This window comes from Girardinichthys multiradiatus, chromosome 18 (genome assembly GCF_021462225.1).
Source record: "Girardinichthys multiradiatus isolate DD_20200921_A chromosome 18, DD_fGirMul_XY1, whole genome shotgun sequence".
NCBI lineage: Eukaryota > Metazoa > Chordata > Actinopteri > Cyprinodontiformes > Goodeidae > Girardinichthys > Girardinichthys multiradiatus.
In genome coordinates this window covers 36,521,618-36,547,563 of record NC_061810.1, presented here as the reverse complement: position 1 = coordinate 36,547,563, position 25,946 = coordinate 36,521,618, and the positions used below count along the sequence as shown (strand labels likewise).

Sequence of the window (25,946 nt, the reverse complement as noted above, 5' to 3'; positions counted from 1 at the left end):
GCTCTCACGTGTATACGTCTCTATCCTTTTCACACCCCTGCATCAAATCTCCCTTTGGTCTGCATTAGAAGGCATTTGGTTCGCAGTTATCCATCATCCTGCTGGCAAGCTCTTTGTTTCTACCTGTTATATCACCTCTGCTTTTAAAATTTTGACTGCGAAGAAACTAAACATCAACCTCCTAGTGTTTTTCTGGGTCAATTGCAAAATGAGATACAGTGGGACTAGTCAGGGATGCACCAGGGCTGGTTTCTATGGTAACTGCAGGGCTGTATTTAGTGCGGTTGTTTCAGTGTGCACGGCTCTCTGTTTTCAGCCAGGCAAGGAGGGAAGAGTGAGGACCGTTCCCATGGGGGGATAAACAGAAAGTGGGGCAACATGTCCCATCCTCGTCAAACCAAGACCCTCATCTCGAGGAGCCTGCATCTCAGGAATCCCATACCTGTTCATCTGAAAGAGGTGAAGCGAGAAGAATACTCACAGAGCTGAGCGTCAAAGATGTAACTGCCATTGGTTGTCTGTTAATACAAAGTTATGACTTTTTAAGTTAGCATCTTTCTGCTGTGCAATGTCAGGAACAGATGAAAGCTTTATTGGTTTCAGCAGGTGCACAAATAAATGACTGCTGATGTTTTTATTGCATGTATGCCTAACACATCTGGCATGAATAGAGGTTAGAAACAAGTTCTGAAACTTTTCTTACTGTTCAAATGTCAACAAACACATGTAAATATGAGACATTTGTGGATAATCCATCCATCCATCCATCCATCCATCCATCCATCCATCCATCCATCCACATATCTAAGTTTGGGACACATAGATATCAGGTCATGGAAAAAACCCCAGAGATCATTGTGCCTTGCAACACTCTTTAGTTCATTCTGGGGATCCCATGGTGTTTCTGGCTTAGATATCAAATTTCGTTCTTGCCCAGGATCTCCTCTCAGTTGGATATAAAAAATCTTAAAATGGAAGGGTGTGGGAGTTCTCCAGACCAAATGCCCAAACCTCCTCAGTTGATTACTTTCATTGTAGAATAGCAGCGGCTCTACTGTGAGCTCTCTCTGGGTGAAGGAATTTCAAAAAGCATGCCACTATCTTTTTATATGAAATAACACACTCTAGTTGGGCCTGGCCAGCAGCTGATGCACTGACATGTCAAAGCACAAATTCCAGCTATCTATTTCAAACCTGTTCTCAAAATGCTTCTGAAGACCAGTAATCTTCTCTATCTCTGTGGACTCCACCACTATGTATCCAATGTAACTTAAAGGCACCAGGTGGTGTGCATCAACGTATGTGCAGGGTAACCAATCTGCATTGCTCACTATGGTCCATCCTGCGAATTGTGAACAAGATACCAAAGTACTTGTCCACATGAGGCGAGACTAACCCCCACCCACCTTAGAGGAATGGAACAGTCCACCTTTTTCTGGTCAAGAACCATGGCCTCAGACTAAGGGGGGCAGCTTATCCTGACTGTTTACACTCAGCTGTGGACTGCTCCAGTAAAAGCTGAAGGTTCTTGCCCAGGGATGGTGAAAGAACCAGACTATCTGCAAAGATGAGACCCTGAGGGTTTTCAAACCAGACACCCTCCTCTTTCTGATTACGCCTTCTGCTCATGAACCTCCCACAGTAAAAGTAACAAGGAACAGCCCTGGCAGAGCCATGCTTGCACTGGGAACAAGCCCGACCTTGTGCCAAGAAAGCAGACACAACATTTGCTTCAGGTATACAAGATCCAGAGAGCCAAAAACTTGAGGGTCTGGTCCAGGCTTGAACACATACAGTTCCTCCTGAGTAAAGCTTTCTAGGGAGGGCGAGAAGTACGATCCCTCAATTGTTGGTACACTCGCCAGTTCCCTCTTTTGTATGAGGCATAATTATATTGCATCTTACCATGGAAAACAATGACAAAAAATCTAGTCTTTGATGTCTTAGTGTCTGGCTCTTTTCAAGCTATTTATTACATGAATGATGTTCCTCACATCTGGTTGGCTTCATCAAATGTTGCCAACTTCAAAGCGCTGACATGAGGACAATTCCCACTTAATATTACATAGGCCTGCTGCTCATGAGAAACATTGAACTTGGAACAAAATGTATTTGTGTCAGAACACAAAGGCAGATTTGAGTGCCAGGTAAAAGGGAGAAATTTAAAACTGGATCTTCTGGAAAGATTTGGCAGGAGAACGAGTTTGGAGCTTAACTGTTTCATTCCACTTTGTATCTAACATAATCAAAACAAATTTGCCAGCTAACTGAAGGCACAGCAATCTATCCGGAGTCAAACACAAGAAATAACTGCAGTGCATCTTGATTTAATATACTGCCCATTAAGTAACTAAAATAAACAATGGAAAAAAGGAGATTTTATATGAAACATGGATATGGTAGATTAAAAAATAAATGAAAGTAAATCAGAGATCTGAGAGTATAGTTTGAAAAGAGTAAATGCAACCATTTACTGGTTTGAATCTTTCTGGCTCACAACAACAAACACACTAAAAGTTTGATGAGTTAAGAAGACCAAAGATAGCTGTCAGTGCATCTGAGTGGAGCATGTCAAAGACAGGGCAGGCGGCAGCGGAATGAATTGCATGAAAAATACATTTACTGCCTTGACTTTTGATCTGGTTTCTGAGCTTCTGTCAGTCTTGCAGATAAGGCTAGAAGATACATTTTCTACAAAAACAGTAACTTTAAAAGGTACTTTTATACTTCTAAAACTGATTGTACTTGTACATCTCAATAGATTACAATATATTTGAAAAATAAATTAACTTAAAGAGTGAAACTCATTTTGTATAGATTAATTATACAGAGAGCAATATGTTTCAAATGTCTGTGAACTTTGATGCTCATGGCTTTCAGCTACTGAAAACATATTTCAGTTTCTCAAAAAATTTGATTGCTTACGACTCATAAATGGATTTTATATAAATAAATAAAAAAAGAAAAGTTAAATTAGTCTTCCCTGTGGTTACACAATCATGGGGAAGACTGTTTGACTTGAGAGTTTTCCAGCAGACAATCCAGAGCTGCCCTAAGATTGTTTGGAGCCTTAAGCAGAATTTGATTTGATGACCCATTTCAAATTAGGCCTATGATGAAAGTCAGCCAATGTTGTTATTTTAAACATAATATCAGATTAAAATTTTTTTTTCTGATTATTCTCCTGAAAATAATTTAAAACTGATTTAATAATTTTGCTTCTGTTTGATCTCAAAAACATCTTGTGGACACAATCAATCATTGAGCATTTATTTTTTTTCTGTGGGTGCTTAAACCTGATTTAAAATCTGGTCAGTTGAATATTTTTCACATTTTATATATAAATATGTGTGTTCCCATTCTTAATTAGTTGTTTTCTGTTGTAATCATAGAGAATTCAAATTCTTGAATTTACTTAATATATTTAGAACTTTGAAGAGATCAAACACTACGTGTGTTGATGGGCCTAACTGGAAGGCTATGTCAGATCGCAAGCCACAATTTAATCATTTTAATCACAGAATGTGTTGTGCCTTACTCTCAAATTATTTATCCATCTATCCATTGTCTTTACCCTCTCGTCCTTGTAGGGTCAGCACCTGCCCACGCTGCCACTGCCCACACTACCAAAAATACCAATTTACAATGTAATGTCCATGGTATCACTGCACTTAGTTCGTGAGTAAACTAAATCTTTTAGAAAATCTGTGGGAAATTGTCAAAAGGAGGACGATAGACACCAGACCCAACAATGTAGAGGTAAAAGCTGGTATTAAAGCTATTAGTTCTATTATGAGTAAAGTAAATTATAATATTCAATAATTAAATTAATGAAATTAATTACGTTTTTATGAATTTCTGATTTATTGATATGTAGGTGTAGCAAATCATACAAAATCAAAATAGATTTTACAAAAAGGTGTAAATGTAATTAGCTTCTGTGATTCAGTAACTACCAAATGGTTCTCAGCTTGTTTGAATATCCAATAATCAATAGATTCTCAATGCAGAAAATCATATCACACAATTAATAATATCCTTGGCCATGTTTCCTGTTCTCTGCTTTCTCCATCTGCTGCAATACAAGCGAACACCCATTCATAAAGCTCTCAGTGGCACCAGCCAAACATTCAGGCATTTAACAATAGATTTGTTAAAAAACTACGGGGAGTCTTTGTAGTGGGGCCATTTCAGAAATAATGCCAATGAGCTCTGATAATGTCGAGCGACACAATGAGACACTTCTTAGAAGGCAGCATGGATTCAAATATAAGCAAAGAGTCACGGGATCTCAAGTGTTATATTAGGATGTTTTAGTTGCTAGCAATAAAACAAAAATTGAAGTTTTGATTATAAAAAAAAAAAAAAAAAAAAATAGGCATGGACAGATGAAGTGATGAGCTGAAGCTTTACTGACACATGTAATATACCATTGTGGACAAACGCTGTTCTTTGGTGCATTTAGTTCAGCACTCTTAGTAAAATCTGAATTTGTGCATTATTATTTAATCTCACAAGACCAGCTGTAGAGAACAAAAAAATGTATGCATTTTCTTGTAGGATAACTTTAAGATTATTATAAGCGAAACCTCTATGTCTGGACATTCTTCATACTCTCTCTTTTGAACAACAGTTTTGTAACAAATATTGTCCATAATTACTTTCTACACTCACAGGACAATGTGTGGAAAATGAAAACAATGGTTATTAACCTTTGACAGTAACAGTGTTTGAAAATAACAAGAGATCTAAGTTCAAGAACACATTTATAATTTACTATCGATTTAGATTTCTTCAGGTGTGTGACAGCCAAATTTGAGACCGCCTTTTTAAATAAGTTAACAGATGTGAGTGTCAACACAGACAGCTGCACAAATGAAAAATAAATCATTGTGGTGCAGATGCTATACCAATGTATAGCTTTGAAAATTGTTATTTAGTGTTACAATTTTGGCATTAATGTGACAATTTAATATCAACACTTTCCAGCCCAGAGATTACAAATATGCTGCTTCTTGCAATTGGCTGTCAAAACAAGGTTTGTTTGTCTTTCCTACTATCTGTTGTTTGTGTCCGTAGTTTTGTGAGTGTGATTCTAATCCCATCACCCTGAATCCAAGCAGCTCGGCTTTTGTGCCTCATGCCCAATGATCTGGTGGCTTATGGGCTTTCTTTTTAAAATCTTAAATCTTTCAAGATAATATTGCACAGCAACATTGCAATATATACAAACACACACACACACACACACATATATATATATTGTTTTGAGATTTTGAGCAATGTTGCTTTAATGTTTTGCCCTTCAATGACAAGAAAAGGTCCAAAGTGAAAGAGGTTGTGTTTTTAGCTTATTGCCAAAAGAAATGTGCAAATCAGTGCATATTTAATTAGATAACACCCATATTAGCACATTGCCACAAATTGAAGGCTGAAAGGACACAAGAATATAAAATTTATTGTAAATAAAACAACCAGAATTTTTATGCTAATGTTTAGTTGAATTATCTTTTTTTGTGACAGCTCGCTACTGGTTTCCGAACATTGACATAAAATAAAAATTGACATAAAAATAAGATTACCTTTATAAATTATCTACAGAGGGTTTATAAATACATTACAAATGATTTGATGAAGTGAAATGATTGTTAAACAAGATTTAAAAACAATTTCTAATTTGTTATTTATTAAGATGTAATCATTAATAAGTTGTAAAAAGCAGTAAGACATGGCAACCTTTACAGCATATCAGGATAAACGTTTTACTAGATGTGTGTATAGGCATAGGCACAAAGGTTCTTGCAGTTGATACAATAAAACTCCAGTAAGAATACAAACCTCCTGCAAGGAGAGGGGTATAAATGGCTTTAGTTTATATACTTCCAATTCTCAAAAACTTTGCCATCCTTCTAAATTAGTGCAATCCACAATAATTTTAAAGATGGAATCTAAGATGGAAACTCAAAAAGACCTCTATATAACTATATCTAACCTCTATATGAGTAGCTCATATCCATGATGACATTGATTCCATACATTGTCTTCGCCAATACTGCTCATTCTGTAGTTGGATGCTGTGAAGGCGTGGCAAGGCGTATTCGTCGCTTCCTGTTTTCACTGTTGCACTTGGTGAATTGTTTGGTGTGTGAAGGCTCTCTCGTTTGATCTGATTTCTCTCTACTGTGATATCTCTCACTTGTTATAATACATAAGCGCGTTAAAAGACATACTTTTTGTTGCTGCATTTAACGTTTGGGAACTCTCCGTGTCTTACACAGTTTTTCTAGTAGTGGTAAGGGGTCGCTAGCTTAGCGTTAGCTTTAACTCCACCATGGCTACCCGTTCTGCTGTTTCTCTCTCTGAATTTCCTCCTCTCTCCTGCTCTCTGTGTCAGATGTTCAGTTACTCCTCTGCCTCCTTTAGTGATAATGGTATGTGTAATAAATGTAGCATTTTTGAAGCTTTGGAGGCGAGGATGTCGGAATTAGAGGCCCGGCTCTGCGCTGTTGAAAAACCAGCAGATAGCCGAGGCCCCTTAGACAGTGCGGAGCCACCGAGGGTAGCTCCCCGTAGCAGTCCTTCAACAGAGCCTGCGCAGCTGGTCGGCTGGGTGACGGTACGTAGAAAGCATAGTCCTAGATCCCAGCCCACAGGTCACCCCCAATCCGTCTGCGTTTCTAACAGATTTTCCCCGCTCAGTGACACACCCGCTGAGAAGCCAAGTCTGGTAATTGGCAGCTCCATAGTCAGAAACGTGGCACTAGAGACTCCAGCAACCATAGTCAAATGTCTGTCAGGGTCCAGAATGGGCGACATCAAATCCTACCTGAAACTGCTGGCTAAGGATAAGCGTAAATACAGTAAGATTGTCATTCATGCTGGTGGTAATGACACCCGGTTACGTCAATTGGAGGTCACCAATGTTAGTGTTGCTTCGGTGTGTAAATTTGCCAAAACAATGTCAGATTTTCTCTGGTCCCCTCCCCGATCTGACGAGTGATGACATGTTTAGCCGCATGCTGTCATTCAACCGCTGGCTGTCTAGGTAGTGTCCAGAAAACGATGTGGGTTACATTGATAATTGGTGAACATTTTGGGGAAAACCTGGTCTGATCCGGAGAGACGGCATCCATCCCACTTTGGATGGAGCAGCTCTTCTTTCTGGGAATCTAGCCGAATTTATTAGTTCTCGAAAACTCTGACAACCCAGGCTTCAAACCAGGAAGCAGGGTCGTAGTTTAACACTCCTCTCTGCAGCTTCTGTACTGCTACCCACCCATTACCCTATTAAGACAGTGTCTCGCCCACGGCCAAAATTGAATAGATTAAAAAATAATGTAAAGGAGGAAATCGTGAAAATAAACACAACACAGACTGAAAAGAAAAATTAAACAATTAAATGTTGGTTACTGAACACAAGATCTCTCTCTTCAAAGACTTCGCTGGTTAGTGACCTGATTTGTGACAATCAGATTGATTTATTTTGACTAACAGAAACCTGGCTGCAGCAAGAGGATTATGTTACTATAAATGAGTCAACTCCTACTGATTATTTAAATTTTCACATTCCTCAAAACACTGGGCGAGGAGGAGTAGCAACCATCTTTCAGTCCGATTTATTGATTAGTCCCAGACCAATCAATAGCTACAACTCTTTTGAATATTTAATCCTTAGTTTTCCTCATCCAAATTGCAAAGCACTAAAACCACTTCTGTTTGTTGTTTTGTACCATCCACCAGGCTCTTGGTCTCAATTTTTAGATCAGTTTTCAGACCTTTTAACTGATTTAGTGTTAAATACAGATAAAGTTATTATAGTGGGGGATTTTAACATTCATGTTGACGCTGAAAATGATAGCCTAAATATAGCGTTTAATGCTATCTTAGACTCAATTGGCTTTGCTCAAAACATTAACAAACCGACCCACCTTTGTCTTCATTCTCTGGACCTTGTGCTGACATATGGCATTGAGTGTAAAGACATAACAATATTTTCTCATAACCCTGTCCTGTCTGACCATGTTTTAATAACCTTTGAGTTTAATTTAACCGAGTACTCCACACCTGAAAGAAAATTACATTATAGTAGATCATTATCAGAAAATGCTGTGATAACCTTTAAAGAATCTGTTCCACTTTTAATTTCTTCATTATCACAAAAAAAACACAGTAGAGGGCAATAATTCTGTTTCTGCCCCTTCACAAATTGATTCTTGTTGATAGTGTTACTTCATCATTGTGTGGTGCATTAGACAATGCAGCCCCCTTGAAGGTAATTATTCATAGGAGGCTGGTTCCCTGGTTTTATTCAGAGCTGCGTACTTTAAAGCACAATGTTAGAAAAGAGAGAAATGGCGCTCCACACAACTAGAGGATTCCTACTTAATCTGGAAAAATATTGGCTTCATCTAAACCTTCAACTTGTATGAGGCGACTGTGGCTCAGTAGGAAGAGTAGTTGTCTTGCAATCAGAAGGTTGTGGGTTCAATTCCAGCTTCCTTCTGCCATATGTCAATGTGCCCCTGGGCAAGGCACTCAAGTTGCCTACCGATCTGCGTATCGGTGTATGAATGTGTGAGCGTTAGTGAGTGCAATTGGGTGAATGTGGCTCTAGTGTAAAGTGCTGTGAGTGGGCTGTATGACTGGAAAAGCGCTATATAAGTTCAGTCCATTTACCATTTGTATGTTAGACCCAATCCCGACCAAATTATTTAAGGAAGTGTTCCCTCTGATTCCCAGCCCCATTTTAGATATGATTAATCTATCCTTAGTAAATGGATATGTACCACAAGCTTTTAAGGTAGCTGTAAATAAACCTTTACTTAATGCTCACCCTCTACCGATGATCCACATGGCCCGGCCCTGTCTTTCAGTGTTTAACCCTTTCTCTCTCCTAGACATAGCTACTGATTGAGCTGCTACTGTGACTAACTCTATGTGCTTTATTTCAGACTCTAACCTTTGACAAAAGAGAGTATATCTGTTCTTTCTTTCTAGATGAAACGACTAAAGGAGCTACATCCATTAACATTTACTTTTCCTTCCCATAGAAAGTACTCCTGGATCAGTGCTTCTTTGTTCTCTTTGTGTCTCTGCTCTGTTCTCTCATATCCCCAGTCGGTCGTGGCAGATGGCCGCCCACACTAAGCCTGGTTCTGCTGGAGGTTTCTTCCTGTTAAAAGGGAGTTTTTCCTCTCCACTGTCGCTACATGCATGCTCAGTATGAGGAATTGCTGCAAAGTCAACGCCAGTGACTGTCCACTGTCTCTACATGCTCATCCAGAAGGAGTGAATGCTGCAAGCCACTGTCTCAATGCAATCTGCTGGGTTTCCTTAGATAGCAAAACTTTTTATCCAATTTGAATAAATAACTGAATCTGACTGCACTGTTCAATGGTTAGGATTAATTGGAATGTATGTACATGACCTTTGTGAAGTGCCTTGAGACAACATGTGTTGTGAATTGGCGCTATATAAATGAACTGAATTGAATTGAATTACTTTACATTAGCCGGCATGGCTGGGGGCTCATTTCTTAGGCAAGAATACGGTGAACATTTGAACATTTCTTCATGTGCTTGCTGCTACTGGGATTATTGTGGTCCTGGAGCTATGAACAGGCTGGTTCATTTGGCCTGTGTCCAGTTTGGAACTAACTAGTCTTCAATTTTATCATTGTGCAGGGTTACAACTAGATTCAATGGACCGTCATTATGTCCAAACACTTAATTTATTTATTTTTACCAATTTTAACCTATATTAGTACAGGATTTGTTTCACTGTGAATTAAGACACTCTCTTACCTGCTTCAAGCAGCATCTTCACAAAGTCTTTTGCTTTTGTACTGGGATCGATACTCTCATTTGTACTAAAACACGTTCATCTCTGGGACCTAGATTCCATGTCCTTCCTAAACAGCATGCTGGCTAGACATGTGTCCTTATGGTTGGATAAAATTGTTTGAACAGATGAATGTGGCACCTTGAGCAATCTTGAAATCGAATCCTAAGATAAACCAGACTCTTGGGGGTTTACGATTCTCTTCTTGAATATCTATCCTGCCTTCTTTTGATTTTTACAAGTTCTCATACAAGGAAAGAGTGGGTTTGAGGCATTGCCTTAAAATACATGGACAGGGGTTCCTCCATTTAGCTCAAATTAATTATCCAATCAGAAGCTTATAAAGCCTTTGCATAATGGTTTGGGCTTTTTCCAAATTGTTTAATGCATATCAATCAATCAATCAACCAGTCAATCAATCAATCAGTCAATCAATCGGCCACTGAAAATGATGGGTCACCCCAATGTACACTAACGGTAAAAAGTTTTAGATACACTTTCTCACTTAATGGGTCTCTTTATTTTCATGACTATTTACATTGTAGATTCTGCTGAGAATGCAACAAAACTGTTAATTAACACACATGGAATTATGTGGTAAACAAAAGGTATGAAATAACTAAACATGTTTATATTTTAGTTTCTTAAAATAGCCACCCTTTGCTCTGATTACTTCTTTGCTCTCTCCATTGGCTTCATGAGGTGGTCACCTGAAATGGTTTTCCAAAGATCCTTGAAAGAACTTTCCAGAGGTTTATTGAGATGGCCAAAGGTTAATACTTCAGTCACCACAACAAAGGGCGACTACTTTAAGGAATCTAAAATATAAAACATATTTAATGTTCTATTACAATTTTTCGTTTGCTACATAATCCCATACATGTTTTGATGCCTTCAGTGAGAATTTACATACTATGTAAATTGTCATAAACATGAAGAAAACCATTAAATGAGAAGGTGTGTCTAAAAGTTTTGACTGGTAGTGTAAGTACTTCGGAACAGTGTGCAAATGTTGACTGTCCAACTTCAAGGACCTGGTGCAAATAGAAAAACTCAATAACTCAGATAAATAAGGGGGGCAAGGCCATTAAGAGCTTTAAAAAAAGAATAAAACTTCTAAATCTCTTCTAAAACGAACGGGAAGATAATAAAACGTGTAATGTGTTGACGTCTGGGAGTTAAAAGGCGAGTATAATAATGTTAGACTATGTACACTTCTAAATTAGAAGAAAGTTACAATAAATTCTATTTAAAAAGTTGTATTATTTTGGTATTTGGCAAATAGAAATAATTTTGTAATCATAAATCTAAACATTTAGTCAGATTTAATGTCAGACAACTGTATATAGTACCTAATTTACATGTATAAAAATAACCTGGAAACTTGTGTTGCTGTAATAAAAAATGACCCTGGTTACCTGGGTTGTCGTTCATTCGCACCTATTATGCTTTACGTTGAAAGCAGAACAGAATAATTCTTTTATTGGAATGAAAAGGATCATCCCTCTTCCAACTATTAATGTAAAAACCTAATTCTATTTGTCTTGTAGATGGTTTAATATATTTATTTCATAAAATGTTTGGCTGAGGTGCAGACAGAGGAAGGATAATTCCTGGAAGTAATGTCAGCAGTTTGATTTATAATGAGTGAATCTGCAGAGGAGTAATCTACTTTTGTGATGTCCAGGGCCAAGTGAAGAGCTGTATGACTGCGAATAAACACCACCTCCGGACTATGGAGCTGTCATTAATCAGGCCTTTAGCTGACAGTCCAGCGCCTGCTGCTGCATTCCCTTCAGAGCCCATTGCAGGATATTTATGTTGATTGTACTCTTTCTTTTGTTCTGTGCTGCTCCCATCCTCCTCCTCTTTGTCATTAATTAAAAGCTTGGAGCACTTTCAAACTTGCAACACTTTAAAAATAAAAATTTTCCCATTAGGTGCTTTTTATGTTTTGTTATCCTCCGTCTAAAACACTGTCTTTCTCTGTCAATGAGGCAAACTAACATGTCATAATTTGTGCCAGGACTTGTAGCTTGACTCTGGGTAACATCACTGCTAACTAAGGTTGAAAAAAAGGGGTCAATTTAGTAATGGTTAATGAATTATTTCTTGCTGTGCATTGTCCTTGTGCTCACATTGCCATCAGTGGGTGTGCAGTTATGAGCTTATGAGTGTGAACTATTATGGTGAGATGAGCAGTATCTGTGACAATGTGCGATTTTAGACACGGAAAACCAAAGCGTTGCTTTAAAAATATATCTCACAAGTTAGTGTTTAAGAAGCCTTGCTAAAGGATTCCTACCCCTACTACCGTTTTATATTTAGTCATGTAACAATGTAACTATAATCTTAAATGTATGTTATTTGGAATTTTGGAGATAGATTGCTACGATGTCTCCCCATCTATCTTATATCTCCAGATCCGTCAGACTGCATGGAGTGCATCTCTGAACAATGTTTTTTGAGTCCTGACAAATTTTAAATTGGATTTTAGTCTGAACATTGAGTGGGTCTTTCTTACACATGACTATCCTTTAATCTAAACCTTTCCACTGTGGCTTGGGGTTTTTGAGGCATTCACCCGTGGACAGGCAAATATCTGCACTAATTTCAAGTGTTTTGCAACTGCTAACACATTTTTTTTCCAGGATTGCCCTGTATTTCGCTCCTTTCATAATTCCAACATCTCTGACCATCTTCCCTGCCCCTGCTAAAGAAAAACACGATACTGCCACCATATAACATTGTGTGGTGTGATGTGCAGTGTTAGTTTCCAGCATTTTTCAGCAGTTTTCTGCCTGTAAAGTTAGTATCAGGCCAGAGCTATTTTTTATGATATATAAGCTGTGTTACCTACATGGTTTACAGTGAACTTAAATGGGACATGTTATGGTGCATTCACACCGAACGCGATTTGAGAGTCAGGGGCATCTGGTTTTCATGCAAACACGCGTGTGTCGGGGCGTCGGCACAGCGCGTCAACCAATCAGAGAAGCTCAGCTTTGTGACAAAATGATGTATTTCATCATGGGATGGAAGGACCAGGAAGAACCTGGGAAATCCCACAAAACGCTTGTAGTTGGTGTCCTGGTATGTTCAACAAGTCGTCAAACTGGGCCCGGGAAAGACAAAAATAGAGCTGAAAGCAATCCTCGTCTGCGCGCAGCTCCTGGAGCAAATGGTGAAAGGCATCAAACTCTGAACACCCCTGGATTATATGATGAATCTAGACATGGCGCAGAGGCGCCAGACAACAATGTTCTCCTGCCTTATTCAGCAAATAAAGCCAAGCCACTCTTTTGATTGTATCTGCCATTGTACACAAGAGACCAGCAAAGGAAAATAACCAAGGGTAGCTCCTCTCAACACGCGTCTGTCCACACTTTGCTCAGAACATTTGTATTCATACAGAGATTTAGGTAATTCACTAATGCGTAACTATTTACTAATTATGTGATTTCTGAAGGTAATTTGTTGCCCTGGATTTTAGTTAGGGGTATCAGATTAAAAGAGGCTGAAAACAAATGCACACTTTTGGGGTTTATGTTTGTTAAAAAAAGCATGGATAATTTTCCTTCCACTTTCCTATTATGCAAAACATTTTAATTGTCTATCAATACAATGTCAGTAAGATACAATCTTAATAAGAAAAAATGTGAAAGTTCAAGAGGCATGAATCCTTTTGCAAAAATAGGCAACCTTACAGCATACAGGAATAATATTCCTAAATCTGTTCCTATTCTTCTGGAAACATGGCACTTAACTCACCTATGCAGAAAGAAAAAAAGCATGTTGCTTTCATAAGGTGGCTGAAAGCTTCCTGTTGGAGGAGCTTTCCATTAGTGCTACTATACACCCACACTTCTCTTTCCTCAGACACACACACACAGCACATCGTATATGGACCCTGCCATTATTTACATATGCGGTAGCTTCTCTGGAATCCGTCACAGGAATAGTCAGAGACGGGGAATGTTTCATTCCTTGTCACATTTTATTTTTTCAGCCCCATTTTTGACTTGGGCTGAAGATTTTGATTTCATGGCAGACAGATGCCAAATTTAATTCTTTTTAGTTTCATTCAGAGAAGCACAGTGTTGACTGTAAATTCAAAGTAAGCCTGAAAGCCAGTTTTTATAAGATCCAAGCCACTGATAAAACTTTTGATCCAATATTTGGATTTCTATTGAGATAAACATTTAGAAAAACCTAATGAAGCTTCAGCAAGAATTCCACGAAAAACATGAAACATTTCAGTTCTCAAAAAGGTTAGGATTTTTTTTAGGAAGCATGATTTCTTGTATTTAAAGCTGCCCATTTAGGTAGCATTGTTGTGGGTAGGAATGCATGCCTTCAGGGCAAGCAATAAGATCATGAAACAAAATTTGCAATATACTCAAAGTTGGCCATTGTCCAGACATTTGGAGGACACAGTGTAAAAATAAGTCTATGGTCTGCTGAAAACACCAAGATTTCAAGGAAATAGTCCAGATTTATTTAGTAGTGAGTCCATTCAAACCACACCGTCATTTATCAGGCATGAAAAGTTACTGCAGCAGCCAGAGTGTGGAGTAAATAAGACCACATTTTCAGTATCACAAAGGAGCATGTTTTCAAGCTTTTATATACTTACACATCGTGTCACACAATTTTCTTCCTAAAACCACAATGTGGCATGTCCAGACTTGACTGATAAATTTATCTCCTAGAATGCATAAAATAACTTCTGATTTTTGTTTAGTATGCTGACAGCAGTAGTGTAAATGGATTGTTGGTCCCTTTTTCAGTTTGGTTGTGAACAAGATTTGTTTTGTTTTTTTCTCTGTGTGTATGTGAATATTTTATAAATATGAATTTTGCTGGTCACTGAGATTCATGTAACACATTTTGACTTGTAATCTTAGGACAGGCACTGATGAAATAAGGCAGGCTGCTAAGTCAAGAGAAGCTCAGCTTTACCTTGACTGTTACACTATGGTTCTTAATAGCAATGAAGCTTTAAGAAAGTCCCACAGTTTCATTTCTAAATACATGCAGAGAGATAGAGAGGTCCTGTATAAATGAAATGTCTGGAACTCCAATAGGATTTAGATCAATATTTTCTTAGTTCATCTGTTTTATAAGCCAATCTGCTGTTGTTGGAATATGTTTGGTATGCAACACTTAACGGTTTGTAGTAATTTTACTTAAGGTAATGACGAGATGGCACATGGTACTAAGTTCACATAAAGAGTTAAGAAATCACAGATTGCGTTTAAGAGAACTTTGATAAGCATAGAATATTTCATTTCAAGGGACTTCTGTAAACACTGCAGTTTTTAGATGGACCATTTTTAAAGTGGTCCTACAGGTAAAAATAGCTGTCAAAGTGCAGTTTTTTATTTTCACGCATAAAGGTTACATACAGGGGTTGGACAATGACACTGAAACACCTGGTTTTAGACCACATTAATTTATTAGTATGGTGTAGGGCCTCCTTTTGCGGCCAATACAGCGTCAATTTGTCTTGGGAATGACATATACAAGTCCTGCACAGTGGTCAGAGAGATTTTAAGCCATTCCTCTTGCAGGATAGTGGCCAGGTCACTACATGATCCTGGTGGAGGAAAAATGTTTCCTGACTCGCTCCTCCAAAACACCCCAAAGTGGCTCAATAATATTTAGATCTGGTGACTGTGCAGGCCATGGGAGATGTTCAACTTCACTTTCATGTTCATCAAACCAATCTTTCACCAGTCTTGCTGTGTGTATTGGTGCATTGTTATCCTGATACACGGCACCGCCTTCAGGATACAATGTTTGAACCATTGGATGCACATGGTCCTCAAGAATGGTTCGGTAGTCTTTGGCAGTGACGCGCCCATCTAGCACAAGTATTGGGCCAAGGGAATGCCATGATATGGCAGCTCAAACCATCACTGATCAACCCCCTTGCTTCACTCTGGGCATGCAACAGTCTGGGTGGTACGCTTCTTTGGGGCTTCTCCACACCGTAACTCTCCCGGATGTGGGGAAAACAGTAAAGGTGGACTCATCAGAGAACAATACATGTTTCACATTGTCCACAGCCCAAGATTTGCGCTCCTTGCACCATTGAAACTGACGTTTGGCATTGACATGAGTGACCAAAGGTTCGGCTATAGCAGCCCGGTCGTGTATATTGACCCTGTGGAGCTCCTGACGAACAGTTCTGGTGGAAACAGGAGAGTTGAGGTGAACATTTAATTCTGCCGCGATTTGGGCAGCCGTGGTTTTATGTTTTTTGGATACAATCCGGGTTAGCACCCGAACATCCCTTTCAGACAGCTTCCTCTTGCGTCCACAGTTAATCCTGTTGGATGTGGTTCATCCTTCTTGGTGGTATGCTGACATTACCCTGGATACCGTGGCTCTTGATACATCACAAAGACTTGCTGTCTTGGTCACAGATGCGCCAGCAAGACGTGCACCAACAATTTGTCCTCTGTTGAACTCTGGTATGTCACCCATAATGTTGTGTGCATTTCAATATTTTGAGCAAAACTGTGCTCTTACCCTGCTAATTGAACCTTCACACTCTGCTCTTACTGGTGCAATGTGCAATCAATGAAGACTGGCTACCAGGCTGGTCCAATTTATCCATGAAACCTCCCACACTAAAATGACAGGTGTTTTAGTTTCATTGTTCAACCCCTGTATTTAGTTTCAGACTTTTTACACATTTTTTACCAGGGACTGTTGAGTGTTTTAAAATTGTTTTAAATAGACAATGTTTTAGAGGTGACAATGTGAATATCACAGCTACAACAATATCCCAACATACAAAAAAGCCTTTAGCTGTGAGGTGGAATGTCTTACAACTATGTCAGAAAGTCAAGCTGTGTCTCTTAAAGCATTAAGGACTATCATGACCTTTTGTATCCCAACCCACATCAACTGAGAAACTACACTGGCATAGTTGAAGCAGATGTATTACATGACAGATAAATCTACTAAACAACTGAAAGAAAAGACACTAATGCATCCTACACATGCAGGACATTAAAAGAAAAATATAATTACTTGAACTGGTAAAATACCCTAAATTTAAAATTACTTCTAGGATTTGTTGAGAATATTTACGGAGTTTAAGACATTTAATTTGTTGGATAGAAACAGATGATTGCAGTGAAAGTTCAGTGACTCAAGCAAAGAAAATCTTGTGTTTAAAACCAGGATGGTTTTTAAACACAGAACCCTTTTTAGCAAATAGAATAAAATTCTAACATTAAACTTTATCAAAAAGCTGTTGAGCCTTCTCGAGTCTATAAACACATTTACTGCCTGCATGTAGCACAGTTTATCTTCACTGAATTCTGTCAGCACCAAAATGCCAAACTTATTTTTGTGACACAATGTCCTTTCACCTGAATTTCTGCAAATAGCCCTAATTGAAGTCACGAGGTCACAACTCTAAACAGACAGAAATCAGGACCATGCATCACCATCACTGAGTCAACACAGCCTTTCTATTTTCACAGGAAAGAATCCCCGAAGCAGCTTTCTTCACGTTGTTGCTTACAGGGGGATGTGATTAAAAAATGAAATCTTGCAGCAAACTTTGGTCGACTCAGGAAGTCATTTCACTGATCACACGTACCATTTAATGTTAAATGTTCCCATTACATGAAAAACAAAGTCTCATCACAAGACTGATGAGACATTGCCTCCAGCACTGTCTGGGCTCAGAATGGAAAGTCAAAATGTCTCCTGTTATTCCTGCAGCACATACAAAGATAAAGGCATTTTGAGGATGTTTTTAAAAAGCTTTTTACTGCCCCACAGCTTCTGAGCACTTATCAAATAAAACAAAAGATATTATAGTGTTTCAACTTTCCACATTTTCAAACATAGCAAATAATCAAACATGCAAATACAGGTATGCCAATTATCCTTGCAGTAAAACAGATATTTTTATTTTATTATCACCCGTTCAAGAACATTTCATTCTTTACAAAAAAATTTCAACAGTAATTACATCTGCTTTTTAGTTCAGTTCAGGTTAACTAATTTAAAATGAGCTCCATAATTGCAGAGATCAGGGTAGTTTCTTGGTTTTCACTACATGAGTGCTTTTGCTGGTAGAGACTCAGGAATGACTATATGGGACACGGATGGATGAACAAATTTTAGGTACTCTATTTCAAATTTTAAGAGCCCTGTATTCTAATATTTAAAACATTAGGTTTTAAAATCATTTAAGCATCAGCATGCATAACCCGGACAATCCAAGGTCCATGATAAAGCAGTTGTAAGATGAGACGCAATGAAACTTTAATGAGCCCCACAAAAGAGCTTGGATGCTGCAGCACCAAATATTGATGTTGAATATAAAAGGAAGGTCCTGAAATATGATATCTTTGACTCCGAGCATCATTTCCTGTATGTTAAATGCAGTGTTTCAAATACAGCATTAAAGCAACAAAAACTCATTTAGCAACAAAAAGTTTGTTAACTATTAGTCGCATAAATAATACAACAAAAACTGCTTCTACCCAGTGACTTAAAGGGATAGCTGAGGACTTTTTAAGTGATGATCTGATAAATGGTTATAAGTAGATAACATCTGAGATGCAGCAAATGCCTCTCTTGACATTTTCATTAATCCAATTATTTTGCACTTGGAGACTGAAGATAAGAAGTAGTCTGACTTTGGCCAAGACCTAAGTGGACTTCTACCATCTTGAAACAACTACATTTCAAAAACCTAATATTGCTTTCTGTCAATGCCATTTAATGAACCTTAAACCAAAGTCACATTTGTATGGGATGGCTATTTAAAGACAAGTCAGAAAATACGTAATAGAAAAGTAATGTACATTTCCTGATCATGTCAATGAAATAGCATTCACTTTACCATTATAAGCGCTTTACTGTTTCATAAGACATTTACTGAAAATGCTTCGAATGATCCATTCTCTCTACGTTTCACACAGGAAGATCGTTGGTGGTGCACCACCTCTGACCTCTATTTCCTGTGTAAATAATTAAATCTGCTCTGTAAATAAAGGACCAATACAAAACAGTCTTTGGATTTAAGGCTTCCTTTGTGATAACCACGTTTCTCTACAGCTGCCAGCTCTTTTGGGATAGGTCTCTATGAGCGTTGCTTATCCAGAGACTGAATGTTTTGCCTATTCTTCTTGGCAAAATAGATTGGAGGACAAAGTATTTAAGTCTCACCACAGAATTAGATTTAGGCCGGGTTGACTGGTCTTTCTAAATTATGAATATGATGATTGATTTAAACCATTCCATTTTGGACCAGACTGTGTGTTTAGAGGGTTTTTTCCTGCTAGAAGGTGAACTTCCACCCCAGTCAGAGGTCTGGTGTACCCTCTAGCAGGTTTTCCTTCAGGACCATAATTGAAATTGTTTTCATCCTGACCAACTTCCCTGTCCCTGCGGAGGAAAACATCCCTACAGTATGTAGTGTCAGTTTCTGTCAAACAATGTTTTGCTTGTTGACTAAAAAGTTAAATTTTGGTCCCACCTGACCAGAGGACCTTTCTCTTAATGTTTCCATGTCCCCTGCATAGCTTTAACAAACAATATTTTTTATGGATTTCTTTCAAAAATGACATTCTTCTTGCCACTTTTCCGGTTACCACAGAACAGCTAATGATGTGTTTGAAATTGAAGTTTTTAAGATTGTAATCCTTTTTGGCTTTAGCTTCAGGCCAGCTAATCAAGATTCATTCAAAATTGAAATGATTAGAGAGTCTACTTCAGGTGAGACATTAACTATTTATAACCTTTTAACAGAACCTTATTTCAAAAACCCCAAACTGTCTTTATGTCTTTTAATTCTTCCCCCCCAACATGATTAGCAAGACTTGCATTATTTTGCTTAGTCATGCTGACTAAACAGTGCTTTTAAAATGTTTTGATCTCATTGAACTCAGACTCCAAATGTGCAGACAGCAGCCTTATTTGTTTAGCCCTCGAGATCTGCTTGAATCGCCATCTTTTTATGCCTAACTATTTGCTTCCATATCTGCCACTTTATCACATCTTTGGGATGTATACAATAAAACAGAAACCTGACAAGGCATTTTATCACTGCTTTAAATGTCTCTTATTAAAGAGTCAAGAGTCCCACAATGGCTGTCAAAGCCAAACTGACATTAACAAATGTAAAGTCAGTGATCAACTAGAGAAAGCCTAAATTGATACCATATCCAATCCGTTTATGTCAGCATATTGAGATCCTTGTTGATATTGAAAGGGATTATGTCTCTAAAGTCTGCATGTTTAGTATGCCTGAAGACTTGGATGGGAGCAGATCTTGGCGTGCAATTGAGCACCATCTGACTTCTTCTTTCACAGATAATCACATGAAAAAGACAACTCTTTTATGTTTACCATCCCTAACACAGCTCTCTTAATTCATTGAATCAGAATTTGCTGAATTTATTTTGTGCTTTCCTGAAGACTTCATTGCACGTGTGAATGAGGAACGCGTATCAGATTTAACACGATTGGAGTTAAAAGGTATTTTCAGATAAGCAATGTGGTGCTGTGATGGACACACAATGGTGGAGATGAAAATAGTTCAGATTAGATTCAGAGTTGATGTGCTATGAAACTTAATTTATTTGCCATTCATTTTATATTGGGTTAAATAGAGATGCACTTCAGGTTCTTTCTTGGTTTTTGCTTAAAAAATAGCAGCAGATTTCCATTCAGATAAATATAACAGTGCTGACAGAAAGGTCAGAAAAAGTCCTGCTGCAGCTTCATAAAAAGACAATCTGATGAACAGTATGTGTACATATCACAAGTGATTCTTTTTAAATTTTGCAGGTTACAGATTTTTAGAGAAATGTTTGATACCATCTAAGCCTTTAACCTAATCTGAATCTTTCATGGGACTTTATGATGCGACGGAGTGAAAACTCAGGTTCTCTTTTATATGCTAAGTCCGATCATAAAATGTAAAGTCGAGTCCAGTTAGGACATCTGCGACTGAGAAAAATGAAAGAGGGAGAAGGGAACACTATGGGCATGAGTCTGCATGAACAAGTGATATTATTGGCCAAATGCTCTCAGCATGCCCAGCAGATTTAGTGGAGGGTGTATTGAAAGGCAGCTGAGTTTTTGTTTTTTTAAGAATTGCCAGTCAAAATGTCCAGGAGGAGGCAGCTTTATTGTACATAGTGCTCTTTGGTTCAAAACAAGTGGTAAAGAATTCTAACAAGGATATTTGTATCTTTCATCAGAAAGAAACCACAATCAACAAACAGTTATTAAGCAACTATGTAAATGGCTCCAGTTTTGGAAACTGCTCAAATGTTATGTTACTAGCTTATATTAGGAACAATTGAATGTGCAGCTAATTTAAATATTTCTGTTTTTATTGATGCCACATAAACTACATAGAACAGTTACATGAAGAACAAATTTCCATCCTGGTTACCAGGTCAATATTCTCTCTACGTATGATTGCTTCAGTGAAAGAAAAGTGACCATGATAACACAGGCAAGTTCAGTTGTAGTCTGAAAAAAGTTAATGTAAAAAAGTGCAGGAACTTTTAGAATAATTGCTGTGCAACTGCAACATAAAATGTGTACAACATGCATTGTCTGTTACTGGTATTAAGGCATATGTTTCCAAACAGAACTGTACTGACATATTTCTTACTGTATTTTAACATGTATTCTTATCCATCCACACAGCATTTGTATTTGAAAGATGCAATTTAATTTTGCATTATATTTTTGATCAAATTTTGAAATGGGCAATTTCCAAATGAAGTTGTAACCCAAAGTGGAAATATTTAAGATTTTCTACAAGCATTGAAATCCAATATGGCTGCCCTATGTAAACAGAGTGACAACTGTGGTAATGAACTGTATATTTACGCATCTGATGATATCTCATTAAATCTTTCACATATCCCATTGAATTTCTGAATTGCAAAGCAGAACATGGTTAAGTTTGGTTTGATGTAATTCCCAAGTTCAACATCAGAAGTAAATAGAACGCAGCATAAGTAGCCATAAGCACTCACTCCTGGCTCACTTTTGTACTTCAGTTTATACTGGGAATTTTTGAAATTTTCCAGTAGACTTCTCTTTTGAAAAGTTTCAGTTTAAAGAAAATATCAACGTGTTTGATAAAATTCATATAAACGCATGGACATCACAGTTAGTTTGCTTTAAATGACCTTGTTAACAGTTTCTTACAGAATTTCTTCTGAGTACCACTACTGGTACATGTTGATTTTAGGAATATAGTTGCATTATAAAAAAGACAATTTGCCTCAAGTATGGGAAAAAAAATCAATGCCATTTATATACTAGCCCTTTAAAACAAATCTATCATCGTGGGATGGTTAGCATGATTTTTCTTTCCACATGGCCAATTTGCTGTTCAGCTCTGAAGATGGCTCAACTGATTGAAATTATCTTGTACCTTATTTTCTACTTTATTACAGGTGAAGAGAGGTGACACTTGCGTTTTCAATATTACATTGATATTGTAAATCTAACAGAGTTAATACATGCAGAAAATGAAAACAGTGCACCTATTGCTCCAAGAAGAAATTGTTCAATCACATTGTTTGCTATATGATAAACAGAATGACACTCTGACAAACAATTCCATACAATGTTAAGAGCAGAGTAAGGCAGAGAGCCAGAATGAAGATAAAAAGACTCTCAAAGTGAAGACTTGGCAGCTAAGCCTGGGAGAAAAAATGAAATTGTTTGCCTAGCAAAAACTTGAAAGATAAACCTGTAATGTAAGTTTGACCCAATCTTTAGGTGTTTACATGGTCAGCTGTGCTGTTACCAACTGAGTAAAAATCCTACCTATAGTGCCAACTATTAAAAAAAAAGAGATACTAGCAAACTACTCTGTTGGTTACAAGCTTTGCTGAAGTTCATAAAACAGGTTTCTGTGATGCATTAATATTAGGTATACTTCCCTAATACAGTGTTCCCAAATCATGTGTTTCTCAGGCTTTACCTCCACTTGTTTTTTGGGAGTTTGCATGTTCTCCCCGTGCATGTGTGGGTTCTCTCCGGGTACTCCGGCTTCCTCCCACAGTCCAAAAACATGACTGTTAGATCATGTTACCCCGCCTCCCACCCATAGACGTCTGGAGATAGGCACCAGCTTCCCCGTGACCCACAATGGAAGAAGCGGCAGAAATTGACTGACTCACTGGCCTCTTTGTCAAATTGTGTTATTTCACCTGCTTGTGAAGTCACGAGATATTTACTAGATTGGGCTGTTTGTCACTTGGCCACTGCTGTGCCGTGATCATTCTATGGCAATGCTGATTGACAGGTAATGAGAAAAAGGTGTGTGTGTGTGTGTGTGTGTGCGCACGCATTTGGTTACTAAGGAGATTTTGGATGCAGACTGATGGAGAAACAATACTGACTAAAGAGTCATATAGATTTCTTCACCTGCTGACTGGTCAATAGGTAAAGCACATTTTGATTTCCTAAATATGATGACACTAGTTTATTGAAATCCTGAAATCCTGCTGACAAGATAGGAGCTATTTAATTTCTTTTTATAGTTTTATAAATGACTTGTTACCTTTACTTAAGGTCAAACATTAATTACATAAATTCAATCCTCTTACAATTTCATTTGAGAAAGTAACACATTATGCTTCCAAATTACTCTAAATCTGAGTTGCTCTGTTAAACAACCTTGGGAAATATTGAAAGAACAAATGAAAACTGGCCGCTAAAGAACAAATAATTAGTTTAGCAATTCACCCTTTCATCCTTATTTATTACAAAATCGAATTATTTTTGGACATCTTTGAGTCATCATGTGCAATTTATCAGCTGACCAAGAAATGCCTTATCTGACAACACACATACCGTGATTATACAGTACAGGGTAATTTGTGGATTAGATGAAAGCTGTTCATTGTTGGCTGCTGATGTACAACATATGGACTCGCAGCAGATATAATTAGCACGGGTGATTAACTGGCCAGGTTAAGCGTCTTGCACCATGAAGGCCCCATGAATCTCTCTGCATCTTAGCATCAAATAGCCTCTTCGGCACATAATATTATCTCCAAAATCTGTGGAGCAGCTCTAGTGGTGGTAGCGCATCCACTGTCTTTGCTGACGGTTTGTGGTTACGTGACTGAATGTGAGAAAACAATGAGACCTGAGCCAATGTCACCAGAACGTTCGATGGGACGGCTATGTCACAACACAGCTACCAAAGGAAGCTGTAGTGATCTCTCTTTCAAGTAACATTGAAATTAAATGAGCACAAGTCACTGAGAAAGTCATGGTAACAAAAAGCCAGCTCCAAACCATTACACTTACTTAAATAAATCAATTTGACATCACTTCAAAGAAGTCAGAGACTGACTGTGAGTCTAAGTGAGATACTGAGGATTGCTCATTCACTCATGAGTTTTAGAAACACACAAAACAGTGAAACCCATTTGTTATATTGATTAATTACAACTTAGTGTTCTGAGTATTTTCTTTTTAACTGTTTTTGCTGATAATCTTGATGACAATGGCCTGCAGCTAATAAAACCTAAATTACAGGTCCTCAGAAAATTTTAATATTACTTAAGAGCATTGAAAATTATTTTTAAATACATAAATGTTATATTATGGCCCACGCAATCATGTGGAAGGCTGCTGATGTAACAGGGGTCCAGCACAGTAACTGATACCCTCCATAAGTAGAAGAAAAAGCAACAAAATACCATTGCTAAAGCAGCTTAAGCAGCTGGCTATTCATATAGTGCTGTATCGAAGCATTATTCATGGAATTCTTAGTGGAAGGAAAACATATTTTTGTGCATCTTGTGCATCCCTACTGACCATCTTTATGGAGAAGCTGATTTTATTTTCCAGCAGGACTTGACACCTGCTCACACTGCCAAAAGTACCAATACTTGGTTTATTCACCATAATATCACTGTGTTTGACTGGGCAGGAAACCTTCTAAAGACTGCTAATAAAGCAACCTGGCACTTAAGTTCTCAACACCTTATTAGTGATGCAGTGAGTGCATATACGGTGCAGAACAGTAAGTAATTTTTTTTGAGTTGGCCAACATTTCTGTACTAAAAATAATACAGTACTCCTTTTGTGATGAATTAATATATAACTTTTGTTTTTAAATAACTTTTAAAATATAATTTGTTTTCAATTGAATTATTTAAATAAACTGACTTTATGATGAGATGTTATTTACTGAGATGCACCTTTACATTTAAGCATGTGATGAGTGAATATATTTTGTTTGAATTGGTGATTCATTTATATATAAAATATATTGAAATATAATTACCCTATTAGCCTAGTTCTGTCAAACCACAGTGGACAGAGTGTACATGTAGAGGTGAGAGGTCAAAGCACTGCCAGAGGTCCAATTCATTCTCTAATGCCAAAGTGGCAATTTCACAGTTAAATTGTGGGCAGAAAAGAGGGATGCTTTCACCATTATATGGTGTTTTAGTGAGGGTCCTTAAGGGGCCATTGCTACCTTTCATTGGCACTATATAAGTTTTGAGGAAGGTGGAGCTCCAAGGGAAAGTTAACTTCAGACTGCCTTTACTTCCTCAAGCTCACAAAATTTCTCAGCGCCTGTTGGTCAATTGACTTCTCGTTTTTTCCTAAGAGAGAGAGAGAGACGAAGCTGTCACTCTGCTGTCGATGAATGCAGCTTTAACGCTCTTGTGCTTCTCTCTTCTTGTGTACCCACTCTTACATTCAAGTGTGTCGACTCCAGTGATAAATCCCTTCGTACCCAAAGTCCAACCTATTCTCTGAAACAGCAGGATGATCCATTATCTGAATGTCAGCCAGTAAATGTGCGCTGACAGAGACATGCTTTTCAACTGTGGTACACTGCATAGAAGAGAACCCTTTAGTTAGACTTGAGTAATTCAAAGGATGTTTTCATAACATGCCTTAACTATGTGTTTTGATAAGGGACCTTCACTAAAACTATACATCTGAACCTTTTCCCTCTGTAAAAGAACTCTTAGACAAAAGATTTTTGTTTATTTTATGATTTGAGTAAGAATGACGACTGGTTTGGTAGAAGCCACCCTCTTACATGAGCTCATCCAAAAGTC

The 25,946-nt window shown here is 37.8% G+C and overlaps 1 protein-coding gene and 1 long non-coding RNA gene across 3 annotated transcripts in view; one reads left to right on the top strand and one right to left on the bottom strand.

The window, feature by feature from the left end:
- lrfn1 (leucine rich repeat and fibronectin type III domain containing 1) overlaps window positions 1-25,946 on the bottom strand; it is a 221,830-nt gene that overhangs the window by 149,038 nt on the left and 46,846 nt on the right. The gene's annotated exons all lie outside the window — the stretch shown is intronic.
- LOC124884540 lies at window positions 322-11,779 on the top strand. The gene is made up of 2 exons (XR_007042462.1): window positions 322-459; window positions 11,528-11,779. It is a non-coding gene; the product is annotated as an uncharacterized LOC124884540 (long non-coding RNA).